We start from the raw sequence: 15641 nt of genomic DNA on the forward strand, positions 1-15641 counted from the left end.
AAGACCGATGCTCTCTTCAACTGGTACTTGATGATTCACAAATGTTTTCATACACTCTAAATTACAAGGATTTAAAAATAATTATTAAGGTTGTAATCAGTTTTAGATTTAAAATTAATCTTAAAGATTTGAATTTTATATCTGTAAGATTTAACTTTAAATCTGTAAGATTTAATTTTAAATCTGTAAGATGTAGTAGCCTACCACCTTAAGCGACTTTGGAACACGACATCCATTATTTCTTTATATCTTTTAAGTGACATGACCTTTATTGTTATATCTATTATTATTCATCAATTTAAAAGCAAGAATTTTCCTGTTTGTCTATTATTATGATTATACATGAACATTCATATACGGTAACTCATTATGTGTATCATTTAGATTCCAATTGACACCAAAATCTTTGATTATAAATAGGTTTACCAATCAAAACCCAATTCCTAAAACACACCGCATAGAAATATACTTCATTTAACAGCTTAGATTGAACGTGTTGCCATAGGGACCGTGTAACTAATGTTTAATGATCTTGATAAGATTTGTTCCAAGCCATTGATGTCCTTCAAAAGAAAAAAACCCTTTCAGTTACAATAAAGTGTCTACATTGTATATCCTTGCTGTATCATGGTATTGCTTTTAAAGACTTCCATCCACATGCACTCCAATACATTAATCAACAGTGGGATGCAATAAACACACATTACATTAAGGGGGTACTACACCCCCTGCCCAATTTAGTGCCTATTTTTGCATTTTCTCAAAAATTATAGCGCATAGGGGAAAAGTAAGATATGTATATTATAGGGGCAAGGACTACAACTACTGCACTGGCAATTTTATTTCAGCACAGACAACAGTTGTGGAGTTACGGTCAAAAATGAAGGAAAACCAATATTTGATCAATAAATCAATAACTACCGTAAAATGGGGTAACTTTGGGCACTTTTCAGAGTTTTTTAAACCACTGCTTCCAAACAAAACCAATTATATTTCTAATTAACTCTTTTTTGTGACATTAGGGTTCCCTTCTACACCTTGAAGTTGAAAAAGATTTTTTAATAATTTTGTAAGGGTGCCCTATGGGTTAAAAATGACCTGACCAAAGTTACCCCGCCTTTGGGGCAACTTTGGTCACAGTATTACATTCCATGAAGGAAAAAAAAATCAAAAAAATTAATCTTCGCTGAATATGGGCAAGTTGTTGTTTTTTGTGACATTTGGCACCTTGCAAAATTAATCAAACACACATCCTTGCTCACATCGATTTTTATTTTTTCTGAAAAAAATGTAAAAAAATGCTGGTTTTTTGATCAAAAATCCCGCTTTTTTCGTAAATTTCAAGGAAATTACACATGAGCGACTATTATTTCTACCAAACATATTTCTTAACAAATTTACACCAAATATGACTAAAAGCAATATTGCTGTACGAAAATATGACCATTTAAAAAAATATATTTGACCGACCAAAGTTACCCCGCTAACCGAAGTTACCCCATTTTACGGTACTTGCTTTGAGTTGCTGAATTTTCAGTACAGTAGTTGTAGTCCTTGCCCCTATAATATACATATCTGTATTGTCACCAATGTGCTATAATTTTGGATAAAAATGCAAAACTAGGCACAAAATTGGCCAGAGGTGTAGTACCCCCTTAAGGATAAAAACAACTGCAAATAAACATCAGATATTTATTTCCAGCAGAATCCATTATAAGCATTATTAAAAGGCATAAACAACATATAAATTGGGGTCGCAAACATAATTACTGCAACCTAGGGGTAACTATTATAGGAACAATATTGTAGGATAAAATAGGAAAGGAAAATGAAAATTCTGTTAAATGCGCCCTTTTAGATGCTCAACAAATATATATATTTATTTTATTTTATTTTTACCATAGCAGCAAAAATATATTGGTCTATCTTTTTTCCTCAATTCTTTTAAAATTAGATCCCCCACAAACATCATTGCTATCATTTACGAATCACAAAAGACGGACGACCTGGGTTAATAAATTTGACTTTCAAGTATGCTGCTGCCGTGCGTTTTCCACGCCCAAATTAACCATAATAAATAAATTTCACTTTCAAGCATGCTGCTACCGTGCGTTTTCCACACACGGATTAACCATAATAAATAAATTTCACTTTCAAGTATGCTGCTACCGTGCGTTTTCCACACCCGGATTAACCCTAACAAATAAATTTCACTTTCAAGTATGCTGCTACTGTTCGTTTTCCACACCCGGATTAACCATAATAAATAAATTACACTTTCAAGTATGCTGCTACCGTACGTTTTCCACACCCGGATTAACCATAATAAATAAATTACACTTTCAAGTATGCTGCTACCGTGCGTTTTCCACACACGGATTAACCATAATAAATAAATAACACTTTCAAGTATGCTGCTACCGTGCGTTTTCCACACCCGGATTAACCCTAACAAATAAATTTCACTTTCAAGTATGCTGCTACCGTGCGTTTTCCACACCCGGATTAACCCTAACAAATAAATTTCACTTTCAAGTATGCTGCTACTGTGCGTTTTCCACACCCGGATTAACCATAATAAATAAATTTCACTTTCAAGTATGCTGCTACCGTGCGTTTTCCACGCCCGGATTAACCATAATAAATAAATTTCACTTTCAAGTATGTGCGTTTTCCACACCCGGATTAACCATAATAAATAAATTTCACTTTCAAACATGCTGCTACTGTGCGTTTTCCATACCCAGGCATAACCATAATAAACAATGTGACTTTCAAACGTGCTGCTACCGTGCGTTTTCCATACCCAGGCATAACCATAATAAACAATGTGACTTTCAAACATGCTGCTACCGTGCGTTTACCACACCCAGGATTAACCATAATAAACAATGTGACTTTCAAACATGCTGCTACCGTGCGTTTACCACACCCAGGATTAACCATAATAAACAATGTGACTTTCAAACATGCTGCTACCGTGCGTTGTCCACACCCAGGATTATGTTAAATGAGCCCTTTTTGGATGCTCAAAAAATGTATGTATTTATTTATTTTATACAAATGAGGCCGCAAAAATAGATTATAGTGTATTATTTTTTTTAAAGTTAAGGTTCCTTATAGTTGAAGTAAGGACAATATATGGATACTTGGATATCTTATACGATGTGTGCAAATATTCAAGCCTCGTGGTGAAAATGACTGAAAATGTTTATACTCGGATTACTCATATAAGTATATCTAAAAAACTAAACAACAACAACAACAACAACAACAGCAACAATAGATCCTTCAAACATTAATGCTAATAACAGCAAAGTGCATTTTTGATGCGTGTACGAAGTTGTAATGCGCTGTAAAACACATCAGACGTCAAGACGTACAATACTCATCAATAATAATTATTATTAATAATAATAATATTAAAATATATTAATTGAAAAGTAATCGGCAAGCCTTCGTCAATAAATTTAGGCAGTTGTAGAAAATCAAACAAGTGAATACAAATTGTAAATAAGCCATTCCATCATTTAAAACACTTTAATTTCGTCATTGACATTTGACATTTTGCGATACAAGTTATGTCACTATACGACCACATTTGTGTATAATTATTTGACCATTATTAAAGGAATGGCCATTTCAATCATTAGATATATGACAATTACTGCATGTCCATTGTGCTTGCATAATATTGAAGCACCTGAATTGAATTCCACTTTGTATTCCGGACTAATGGGCCATTTCATTTAAAATTGACACTCCCCCTGTGGAAGATTTTTGAAAATATCTTCCACAAGGGGAGTAAGTGTTTCAAATGTAATTGGTCAGAGTTTATCATTTTGTAACTCATACTCCCGCTGTATTATGGCTTTACCTATATTCCACAACTGGAGTGAGTATTTCAAATGGAAATTACCAAATTGTCTATTTGATTCAAAACTTATACTCCCTCTGTATAGAAGACATAAACTATATCTTTCACATGGGTAGTGTGGATTTTAAATGGAATAACCCATTAACCTAGATGTAAGTTTTTACGACAATCGAATGGTAAATTGTATATGTAAACGATGCATTGTGCCGATATGTAAACTTACCCTTGTAACAAGTATAAGAAAGTAAAACAGAATCCATTAATCAATCAATTAATATCTGACTCAATTATTTCTTAGACAGCAATTAAATTCACTGCAAAAACAGTGTTTACACACTTTTAAAACAGCGGGGGAAAATTGACCCCGTAAGTAGTTAACTATATGCACCTTACCCCTAAATTGTGGTCAAATTTTAACGTTTTTGTGCTTAAGATTTGACCGTAATTTAGGGGTATAGTACATAGTTGACTACTTACGGGGTCAATTTGACCCCGCTGTTTTAAGAGTATATAGACATCGATGTCTATACATATAGATGATGTTTAGAAATTTAAATGTATAACACTTAAACACTTCTTCAATGTTTAGATCCTGAACACATTAATATGATTTATGTGTTTAGATATTCAAGATCTAAACAATAAAGTGTTTAAATGCTACACATTTAACTTTCTAAACACCAATCTGTCAACTTCTGTCCTCGATATTCTCTTTCTTATGAAGTTCGTGAAAATTTGTCAAAATGTAATCATCATTACAAGGTCATATCCAAAGGCGAATCCGAACACGGAAAATTTAGTGTAAGCAAATGTGTCCAACATTACACGGTCAAATACAAAGACGTATACCTGAATATGGAAAGTCTATTAGTGTTACCAAATGTATCCAATATAGCACGGTTGAATACAAAGACAAACCAGAACATGGGAAGTCTACACTATCATAGTGTTACCAAATGTATCCAATATTACACGGTCGAATACAAAATAATAATAAAATAATAAAATGTATCCAATTTTACATAAAGGGAGAAACTGAAACTGAAAAATCTATAGAAAAGCGTACCATCATAAGTCTACATGTGTGCTCAATAAACAAAGGCAACTCTATAAAAACAAGCAGTTTATACTTATGTCAACAATAATATATGGTCCAAAATTAGGGAAAAATAAATTACACTTGTTAGCAATGTGCTTAATTTATATTACACGGCCAAATAAAAGACGCTGGATTTGCAATTAAAAACAACTTGAGGTGAAACGGAGCACATGGGAAGCGTTAGTTACGATGATTGTGCTTCAGTTAATCTATTCTTTGAAATCCACAAATCCCCTATATGGAAGACATGGCCTTAATTGCCAACACAGGGAGTTTCAAATAGGGTTACCTGCATGGGTGACTCCATTTGAAATCTACACCCCCTGTATGGGAGATTAAGTTCAGGTCTTCCATTCAACTGGACTAGCCCAATTACACGCCCAAATGCAAGGTGGTGCAAGAACATGCAAAGTATACAACAATATTAAAATGTACCTGGCAATAATTAATTTCAAATAGAATTAATTATTCGATCTAATTCTGTGAGTTTTATTAAACCGTACACCTGACTGGTCAAATCTATTATGAATTCAAGAATGCGTCATGAAATATTCATACCAACAGATGGAAAGTCAAGGTTAAAATTGTTTCTTGATTTTGAAAATAATGCTTATGTGTTAACGCTTCGAGCATTTTGCATCAAAAACATGTCCCGATTTTTATGAATAAATTTAACAAAAAACACATTATTATAGTCTAGATATACAATATTTGACGTAGGAAACGCCCTTGAAATATTTGAACATTGTTATTTGAATCAGAATTTTGCGCTTTTTAAGATTATGTAAGTAATTAAAAGTGAAATTATTCCGTAGAAGTTACAAATTATATGAGCTACTTATGCTACTATGTCATCAAATAAGTAGTTGACATTCGTGTGATTTGAATTGAACGACCTTTTCTTACAATTTGTTTGCGGTGCAATTGTAGCTATTAAGTAGCTTCATGTTTAATGAACCTAGTTATTTAAACGTTATTAGGCTATACAGAATACAGATGCTGTATTTTTGTTTACTTGCTTTGCCCCAGATGTAGCTGTGGTTGAATGTGGCTTGATATGTGTGTATTTAATTTATGTCCATGAAGCCTTTGCATTGGACTATTTCAAATGTATGCAATCTTAATCGGCTATTCCAGTTGAAATCCACCCCCTATATGGAAGACATGACCTTAATCTCCCACACAGGTGGTGTAGATTTCAAATGCAGTTATCCATTCAGGTAATCCCCATTTGAAATTCACACTCCCTGTGTGGAAGATTAATGTCGTGTCTTCCATATAGGGGGGGGGTGGATTTCAACTGGAATAGCCTATTCCTGCATACCTCTACGTTCATATGCCGTATAAGTGCAGATTACGAGGCAAATAATTTTGGTTGAAATTTAAACTTTGATATCATCACACCCAGGATTAACCATACTAAACAATGTGACTTTCAAACATGCTGCTACCGTGCGTTTACCACACCCAGGATTAACCATAATAAACAATGTGACTTTCAAACGTGCTGCTACCGTGCGTTTACCACACCCAGGGTTAACCATAATAAACAATGTGACTTTCAAACATGCTGCTACCGTGCGTTTACCACACCCATGATTAACCATAATAAACAATGTGACTTTCAAACATGCTGCTACCGTGCGTTTACCATACCCAGGATTAACCATAATAAACAATGTGACTTTCAGCCATGTTGCTACCGTGCGCGCGTTTACCACACCCAGGATTAACCATAATAAACAATGTGACTTTCAAACATGCTGCTACCGTGCGTTTACCACACCCAGGATTAACCATAATAAACAATGTGACTTTCAAACATGCTGCTACCGTGCGTTTACCACACCCAGGATTAACCATAATAAACAATGTGACTTTCAAACATGCGGTTACCGTGCGTTTACCACACCCAGGATGAATCATAATAAACAATGTGACTTTCAAACATGCTGCTACCGTGCGTTTACCACACCCAGGATTAACCATAATAAACAATGTGACTTTTAAACATGCTGCTACCGTGCGTTTACCACACCTAGGATTAACCATAATAAACAATGTGACTTTCAAACATGCTGCTACCGTGCGTTTACCACACCCAGGATTAACCATAATAAACAATGTGACTTTCAAACATGCTGCTACCGTGCGTTGTCCACACCCAGGATTATGTTAAATGAGCCCTTTTTGGATGCTCAAAAAATGAGGCCGCAAAAATAGATTAGTGTATTATTTTTTTTAAAGTTAAGGTCCCTTATACGTTATAGTTGAGGTAAGGTGGATACTTGGATAGCTTATACGAGGTGTGCAAATATTCAAGCCTCATGGTGAAAATGACTGAAAATGTTTATACTCGGATTACTCATATAAGTATATCTGAAAAACTAAACAACAACAACAACAACAACAACAACAACAACAACAACAGCAACAATAGATCCTTCAAACATTAATGATAATAACAGCAAAGTGCATTGTTGATGCGTGTACGAAGTTGTAATGCGCTGTAAAACACTTCCCAGCAAACACAAAACGTTTTCGACATCATTCGCAAAAGGTTATAAAAGGTTGTCAGAAAACGTTTAAATGTCGGGTTATATAAAGGGTATATTAAGAGTATAAAACATTTTCATAACCTTAAAAAACATTTTTTGACAATCTACTGCTCAGCAAACAAAAATGTTTTACAAAAAAAACGTTTAAATGTCGGGTTATTTATATAAAGGGTATAAAAACGTTTTAATAACATTCCAAAAACATTCTTGAAAACTTGATACAAAACATTGTAAACATAATGTTATTTTGGGGTTGAAAAAATATTTTGCGAAAAATGTTTGCCCAAAATATTTTCAATAACGTTTTAAAAACGTTTTCATGACCTTTACAATGTATATATATAGTTATTAAAAGGTTTTGAAAAACCATTTTAAGAACATTTCTGTGTTTGCTGGGTTCAAATATTTTAACATAATGTTATTTAAGTATTGACACAATATTTGGCAAAAATGTTTGCAAAAATAGTTTACAATAACATTTTTTGAAAACATTTAAAAATATTGTTGTAGTGTGTTTTCATACAAAACGTTTTAAAACGCTATCATGGCCTTTATATAACCCGACATTTTAAGGTGGTACGAAAGGCAAAATCAAGTTTCTCTGATTGAGATTAAAATATACTTGTTGCAGAGAGATAGGCAAAATAATCTTAATTCCAAAATTTGAGCCAAATCGGACAAACGGTTTTTGAGATATTGCTGTTGAAATATTCTTTGTATTCTATTGTTTTTGCCAATATATTGATGAAGTTAATGAGGAAAATTGGCAAAATGTGCTCATTAATATTAATTTTTGCCAATATTTTCCCAATATTTTATGAATAAACCTTCATACTACTTTTACCTTTAATAATTTTGACCTGAAACTTTGCCAATGTGTCTCTATGACCTAAACCTTTAACATGTGATTTTCCCGCCCATCTAATTTGCATATTTGCATAATTAATTAGCTTTAAGTATAATGCTAATTAATTATGCAAATATGCAAAATAGATGGGCGGGAAAATCACATGTTAATGTTTTAGGCCATAGAAACACATTGGCAAAGTTTCATGTCAAAATCATGTAAAATAAAAGTAGTATGAAGGTTTATTCATAAGATATTGGGAAAATATTGGCAAACATGAATATTCATGAGCACATTATGCCAATTTTCCTCATTAACTTCATCAATATATTGGCAAAAACAATAGAATACAAAGAAACTAAAAACATGTATATCTTGACAACCGTATGTCCGATTTCCTTCAAACAAAAACTATTTTGCTCAGTGTATTTAGCTTAACTTATTCAATCTATTCAAATGGTTCTAAATTCAGTTTCTGTTTTCCAGAAACATCGTTTCGAACCCCCTTAATGTTATTAAAATGTTTTTACCTAAACCAAAAGCCAAAATATAACTTATTTAAAACGTTTTTAAAACGTTTTTGTGTTTGCTGGGTTCAGACGTCAAGACGTACAATACTCATCAATAATAATAATTATTAATAATAATAATATAAAAATATATTAATTGAAAAGTAATCGGCAAGCCTTCGTCAATAAATTTAGGCAGTTGTAGAAAATCAAAACAAGTGAATACAAATTGTAAAATGAGCCATTCCATCATTAAAAACACTTTAATTTCGTCATTGACATTTGACATTTTATGATACAAGTTATGTCACTATACGACCACATTTGTGTATAATTTGACCATTATTAGTAAGGGACTGGCCATTTCAATCATTAGATATATGACAATTACTGCATGTCCATTGTGCTTGCATAATATTGAATGACCTGAATTGAATTCCACTTTGTAGATTGCAGTTACTCCGGACTAATGGGCTATTCCACTTAAAATTCACACTCCCCTGTGGAAGATTTTTGAAATATCTTCCACAAGGGGAGTAAGTTTTTCAAATGTAATTGATCTGAGTTTATCATTTTGTAACTCATACTCCCCCTGTATTATGGCTGTACCTATATCTTCCACGACTGGAGTGAGTATTTCAAATGAAAATTACCAAATTGTCTATTTGATTCAAAACTTATACTCCCTCTGTAGAAGACTTAAACTATATCTTTCACATGGGTAGTGTGGATTTTAAATGGAATAACCCATTAACCTAGTCCTAGATGTAAGTTTTTAGGACAACCGAATGGTAAATTGTATTATGTAAACGATGCATTGTGCAGATAGGTAAACTATACCCTTGTAACACGTATAAGAAAGTAAAACAGAATCCATTAATCAATCAATTAATATCTGACTCAATTATTTCTTATAGACAGCAATTAAATTCATACCATATATTCACTGCAAAAGCAGTGTTTACACACACACACACCTAAGACAGTGGGTCGTGAATACTAGTTAACTATGCACCTTATACCCCTAAATTGTGGTCAAATTTTAACCTTATTTTGTGCTTAAAATTTGACCACAATTTAAGGGTAAGGTACATTGACTACTTACGGGGTCAATTTGACCACGCTGTGTTAAGAGTGTAGACATCGAGGACAGATTGGTGTTCAGAAAGTTAAATATCTAGCACTTAAGCTTAAACCCTTCAATGTTTAGATCCTGAAGAAACGTGATTATGTGTTTAGATATTCAAGACCTAAACAAAAAAGTGTTTAAATGCTAGACATTTAACTTTCGAAACACCAATCTGTCCTCGATTTCTAAACACTGTTTTTGTTATATTCACTTTCTCATGAAGTTCGTAAAAATTTGTCAAATGTAACCAGCTTATCCAAAGGCGAATCCGAACACGTCAAGTTTAGTGTTAAGCAAATGTGTCCAACATTACACAGTCAAATACAAAGACGTATACCTGAATAATGCTATATTGGATACATTTGGTAACACTAGTAGACTTTCCATATTATGGAAAGTCTACTAGTGTTACCAAATGTATCCAATATAGCATGGTTGAATACAAAGACGACCCAGAACATGGGAGGTCTACACTATAATAGTGTTACCAAATGTATCCAATATTACACGGTCGAATACAAAATAATAATAATAATAAAATAATAAAATGTATCAAATTTTACATACGAGAAACTGAAACTGAAAAATCTATAGAAAAGCGTACCTAAGCATCGGAAGTCTACATGTGTGCTCAATAAACAAAGGCAACTCTATAATAAAAATTCCTTTAAAAAAGGAATGGGGCGCCCAATATGAGCTTGGACGTGATATGGTGAATTTCATGGCATGGTGTTTAGATTTGATATTATAATGATCTACTCAGGGAAGAGTAGAAGATGATCAAATGCAAATGTGTTTGATTGGGGAAGGTGTATCACAGGACCGTTTTGGATGAAATAAATTGAATTGGAATGAAGCTGTCGTGTCAATTTGCGATTATGTGGGGTGGGGAGTTCTGTTTTTGGGGCATATTGTAGTGATGATATTGCTTCTACTTGCTAATACACTGAAAATCTAATAGAGATGAAGGATAAAAAAACAATTACAGAACATTCATTCTTCATAAAAGTAGCTATGGGTATACAATGTTTACAAGATCAGAACGTTAATGTTTTGTACATGAACGTAACGTCTTTGATACATAGTTGTTAACACACTGAAAATCTGACTAGAGATTTACAATTTGATGATATCCAAAAGAATACTTAGCATTGAAGAATTTAAAAAATTACAGAACTTTCATTTGTTAACATACACGTAGCAATGATTAACAATGTTGAAAATGCAAACGTAACAAGCAGTTTATACTTATGTCAACAATATATGGTCCAAAATTAGAGTCAATAAATTACATACGGTATAGACGTACACTTGCTAGCCATGTGCTTAATTTATATTACACGGCCAAATAAAAGACGCTGGATTTGCAATTAAAAACAACTTGAGGTGAAACGGAGCACATGGGAAGCGTTAGTTACAACGATTGTGCTCCAGTTAATTTATTCTTTAAAATCCATAAATCCCCTGTATGGAAGACATGACCTTAATCTTCCACACAGGGAGTTTCAAATGGGTGACTCCATTTGAAATCTTCACCCCTGTATGGGAGATTAAGTTCAGGTCTTCCATTCAACTGGACTAGCCCAATTACACGCCCAAATGCAAGGTGGTGCAAGAACATGCAAAGTATACAACAATATTAAAATGTACCTGACAATAATTAATTTCAAATAGAATTAATTATTCGATCTAATTCTGTGAGTTTTATTAAACCGTACACCTGACTGGTCAAATCTATTATGAATTCAAGAATGCGTCATGAAATATTCATACCAACAGATGGAAAGTCAAGGTTAAAATTGTTTCTTGATTTTGAAAATAATGCTTATGTGTTAACGCTTCGAGCATTTTGCATCAAAAACATGTCCCGATTTTTATGAATGAATTTAACAAAAAACACACTATTATAGTCTAAATATACAATATTTGACGTAGGATACGCCCTTGAAATATTTGAATATTGTTATTTGAATCAAAATATTTTGCTCTTTTTAAGATTATGTAAGTAATTAAAAGTGAAATTATTCCGTAGAAGTTACAAAATATATGAGCTACGTATGTCATGAAATAAGTAGTTGACATTCGTGTGATTTGAATTGAACGACCTTTTCTTACAATTTGTTTGCGGAGCAATTGTAGCTATTAAGTAGCTTCATGTTTAATGAACCTAGTTATTTAAACGTTATTAGGCTATATACAGAATAAAGATGCTGTATTTTTGTTTACTTGCTTTGCCCCAGATGTAGCTGTGGTTGAATGTGGTTTGATATGTGTGTATTTATGTCCGTGCAGCCTTGGCATTGGACTATTTTCAAATGTACGCAATCTTAATCGGCTATTCCAGTTGAAATCAACCCCCTATATGGAAGACATGACCTTAATCTCCCACACAGGTGGTGTAGATTTCAAATGGAGTATATCATTCAGGTAACCCCATTTGAAATTCACACTCCCTGTGTGGAAGATTAAGGTCATGTCTTCCATTGGGGTGTATGGATTTCAACTGGAATAACCCATTTGCTGTAAATCCATGATATCTCTACGTTCATATGAAATACCAAGTACACCCAGAATTAACCATAATAAACAATGTGACTTTCAAACCATGCTACTACCGTGCGTTTACCACACCTATGATTGACCATAATAAACAATATGACTTTCAAACATGCTGCTACCGTGCGTTTACCACACCCAGGATTAACCATAATAAACAATGTGACTTTCAAACATGCTGCTACCGTACGTTTACCACACCCAGGATTAACCATAATAAACAATGTGACTTTCAAACATGCTGCTACCGTGCGTTTACCACACCCAGGATTAACCATAATAAACAATGTGACTTTCAAACTTGTTGCTACCGTGCGTTTACCACACCCAGGATTAATCATAATAAACAATGTGACTTTCAAACATGCTGCTACCGTGCGTTTACCACACCCAGGATTAACCATAATAAACAATGTGACTTTCAAACTTGTTGCTACCGTGCGTTTACCACACCCAGGATTAACCATAATAAACAATGTAACTTTCAAACGTGCTGCTACCGTGCGTTTACCACACCCAGGATTAACCATAATAAACAATAGACAATGTGACTTTCAAACATGCTGCTACCGTGCGTTTACCACACCCAGGATTAACCATAATAAACAATGTGACACTTTCAAACTTGCTGCTACCGTGCGTTTACCTCACCCAGGATTAACCATAATAAACAATGTAACTTTCAAACGTGCTGCTACCGTGCGTTTACCACACCCAGGATTAACCATAATAAACAATGTGACTTTCAAACATGCTGCTACCGTGCGTTTACCACACACAGGATTAACCATAATAAACAATGTGACTTTCAAACTTGCTGCTACCGTGCGTTTACCACACCTAGAATTGACCATAATAAACAATGTGACTTTCAAACATGCTGCTACCGTGCGTTTACCACACCCAGGATTAACCATAATAAACAATGTGACTTTCAAACTTGCTGCTACCGTGCGTTTACCACACCCAGAATTAACCATAATAAACAATGTGACTTTCAAACTTGCTGCTACCGTGCGTTTACCACACCTAGGATTGACCATAATAAACAATGTGACTTTCAAACATGATGCTACCGTGCGTTTACCACACCCAGGATTAACCATAATAAACAATGTGACTTTCAAACTTGCTGCTACCGTGCGTTTACCTCACCCAGGATTAACCATAATAAACAATGTGACTTTCAAACTTGCTGCTACCGTGCGTTTACCACACCCAGGATTAATCATAATAAACAATGTGACTTTCAAACGTGCTGCTACCGTGCATTTACCACACCCAGGATTAATCATAATAAACAATGTGACTTTCAAACGTGCTGCTACCGTGCGTTTACCACACCCAGGATTAATCATAATAAACAATGTGACTTTCAAACGTGCTGCTACCGTGCGTTTACCACACCCAGGATTTAGCATAATAAACAATGTGACTTTCAAACTTGCTGCTACCGTGCGTTTACCACACCAAGGATTAACCATAATAAACAATGTGACTTTCAAACTTGTTGCTACCGTGCGTTTACCACACCCAGGATTAATCATAATAAACAATGTGACTTTCAAACATGCTGCTACCGTGCGTTTACCACACCCAGGATTTAGCATAATAAACAATGTGACTTTCAAACTTGCTGCTACCGTGCGTTTACCTCACCCAGGATTAACCATAATAAACAATGTGACTTTCAAACATGCTGCTACCGTGCGTTTACCACACCCAGGATTTAGCATAATAAACAATGTGACTTTCAAACATGCTGCTACCGTGCGTTTACCACACCCAGGATTTAGCATAATAAACAATGTGACTTTCAAACATGCTGCTACCGTGCGTTTACCACACCCAGGATTTAGCATAATAAACAATGTGACTTTCAAACGTGCTGCTACCGTGCGTTTACCACACCCAGGATTAATCATAATAAACAATGTGACTTTCAAACGTGCTGCTACCGTGCGTTTACCACACCCAGGATTTAGCATAATAAACAATGTGACTTTCAAACTTGCTGCTACCGTGCGTTTACCACACCAAGGATTAACCATAATAAACAATGTGACTTTCAAACTTGTTGCTACCGTGCGTTTACCACACCCAGGATTAATCATAATAAACAATGTGACTTTCAAACATGCTGCTACCGTGCGTTTACCACACCCAGGATTTAGCATAATAAACAATGTGACTTTCAAACATGCTGCTACCGTGCGTTTACCTCACCCAGGATTAACCATAATAAACAATGTGACCTTCAAACATGCTGCTACCGTGCGTTTACCACACCCAGGATTTAGCATAATAAACAATGTGACTTTCAAACATGCTGCTACCGTGCGTTTACCACACCCAGGATTTAGCATAATAAACAATGTGACTTTCAAACATGCTGCTACCGTGCGTTTACCACACCCAGGATTTAGCATAATAAACAATGTGACTTTCAAACTTGCTGCTACCGTGCGTTTACCACACCCAGGATTAACCATAACAAACAATGTGACTTTCAAACATGCTGCTACCGTGCGTTTACCACACCCAGGATTAACCATAATAAACAATGTGACTTTCAAACATGCTGCTACCGTGCGTTCACCACACCCAGGATTAACCATAATAAACAATGTGACTTTCAAACGTGCTGCTACCGTGCGTTTACCACACCCAGGATTTAGCATAATAAACAATGTGACTTTCAAACATGCTGCTACCGTGCGTTTACCACACCCAGGATTTAGCATAATAAACAATGTGACTTTCAAACGTGCTGCTACCGTGCGTTTACCACACCCAGGATTAACCATAATAAACAATGTGACTTTCAAACATGCTGCTACCGTGCGTTTACCACACCCAGGATTAACCATAATAAACAATGTGACTTTCAAACATGTTGCTACCGTGCGTTTACCACACCCAGGATTAACCATAATAAACAATGTGACTTTCAAACATGCTGCTACCGTGCGTTTACCACACCCAGGATTAACCATAATAAACAATGTGACTTTCAAACATGCTGCTACCGTGCGTTTACCACACCCAGGATTTAGCATAATAAAC

General features: G+C 34.7%; 1 protein-coding gene across 1 annotated transcript in view; it reads left to right on the forward strand.

The window, feature by feature from the left end:
* The window catches only part of LOC140158880 (putative ammonium transporter 2), a 78703-nt gene that overhangs the window by 36520 nt on the left and 26542 nt on the right, over nt 1-15641 (forward strand).

This window comes from Amphiura filiformis, chromosome 8 (genome assembly GCF_039555335.1).
Source record: "Amphiura filiformis chromosome 8, Afil_fr2py, whole genome shotgun sequence".
Classification (NCBI taxonomy): domain Eukaryota; kingdom Metazoa; phylum Echinodermata; class Ophiuroidea; order Amphilepidida; family Amphiuridae; genus Amphiura; species Amphiura filiformis.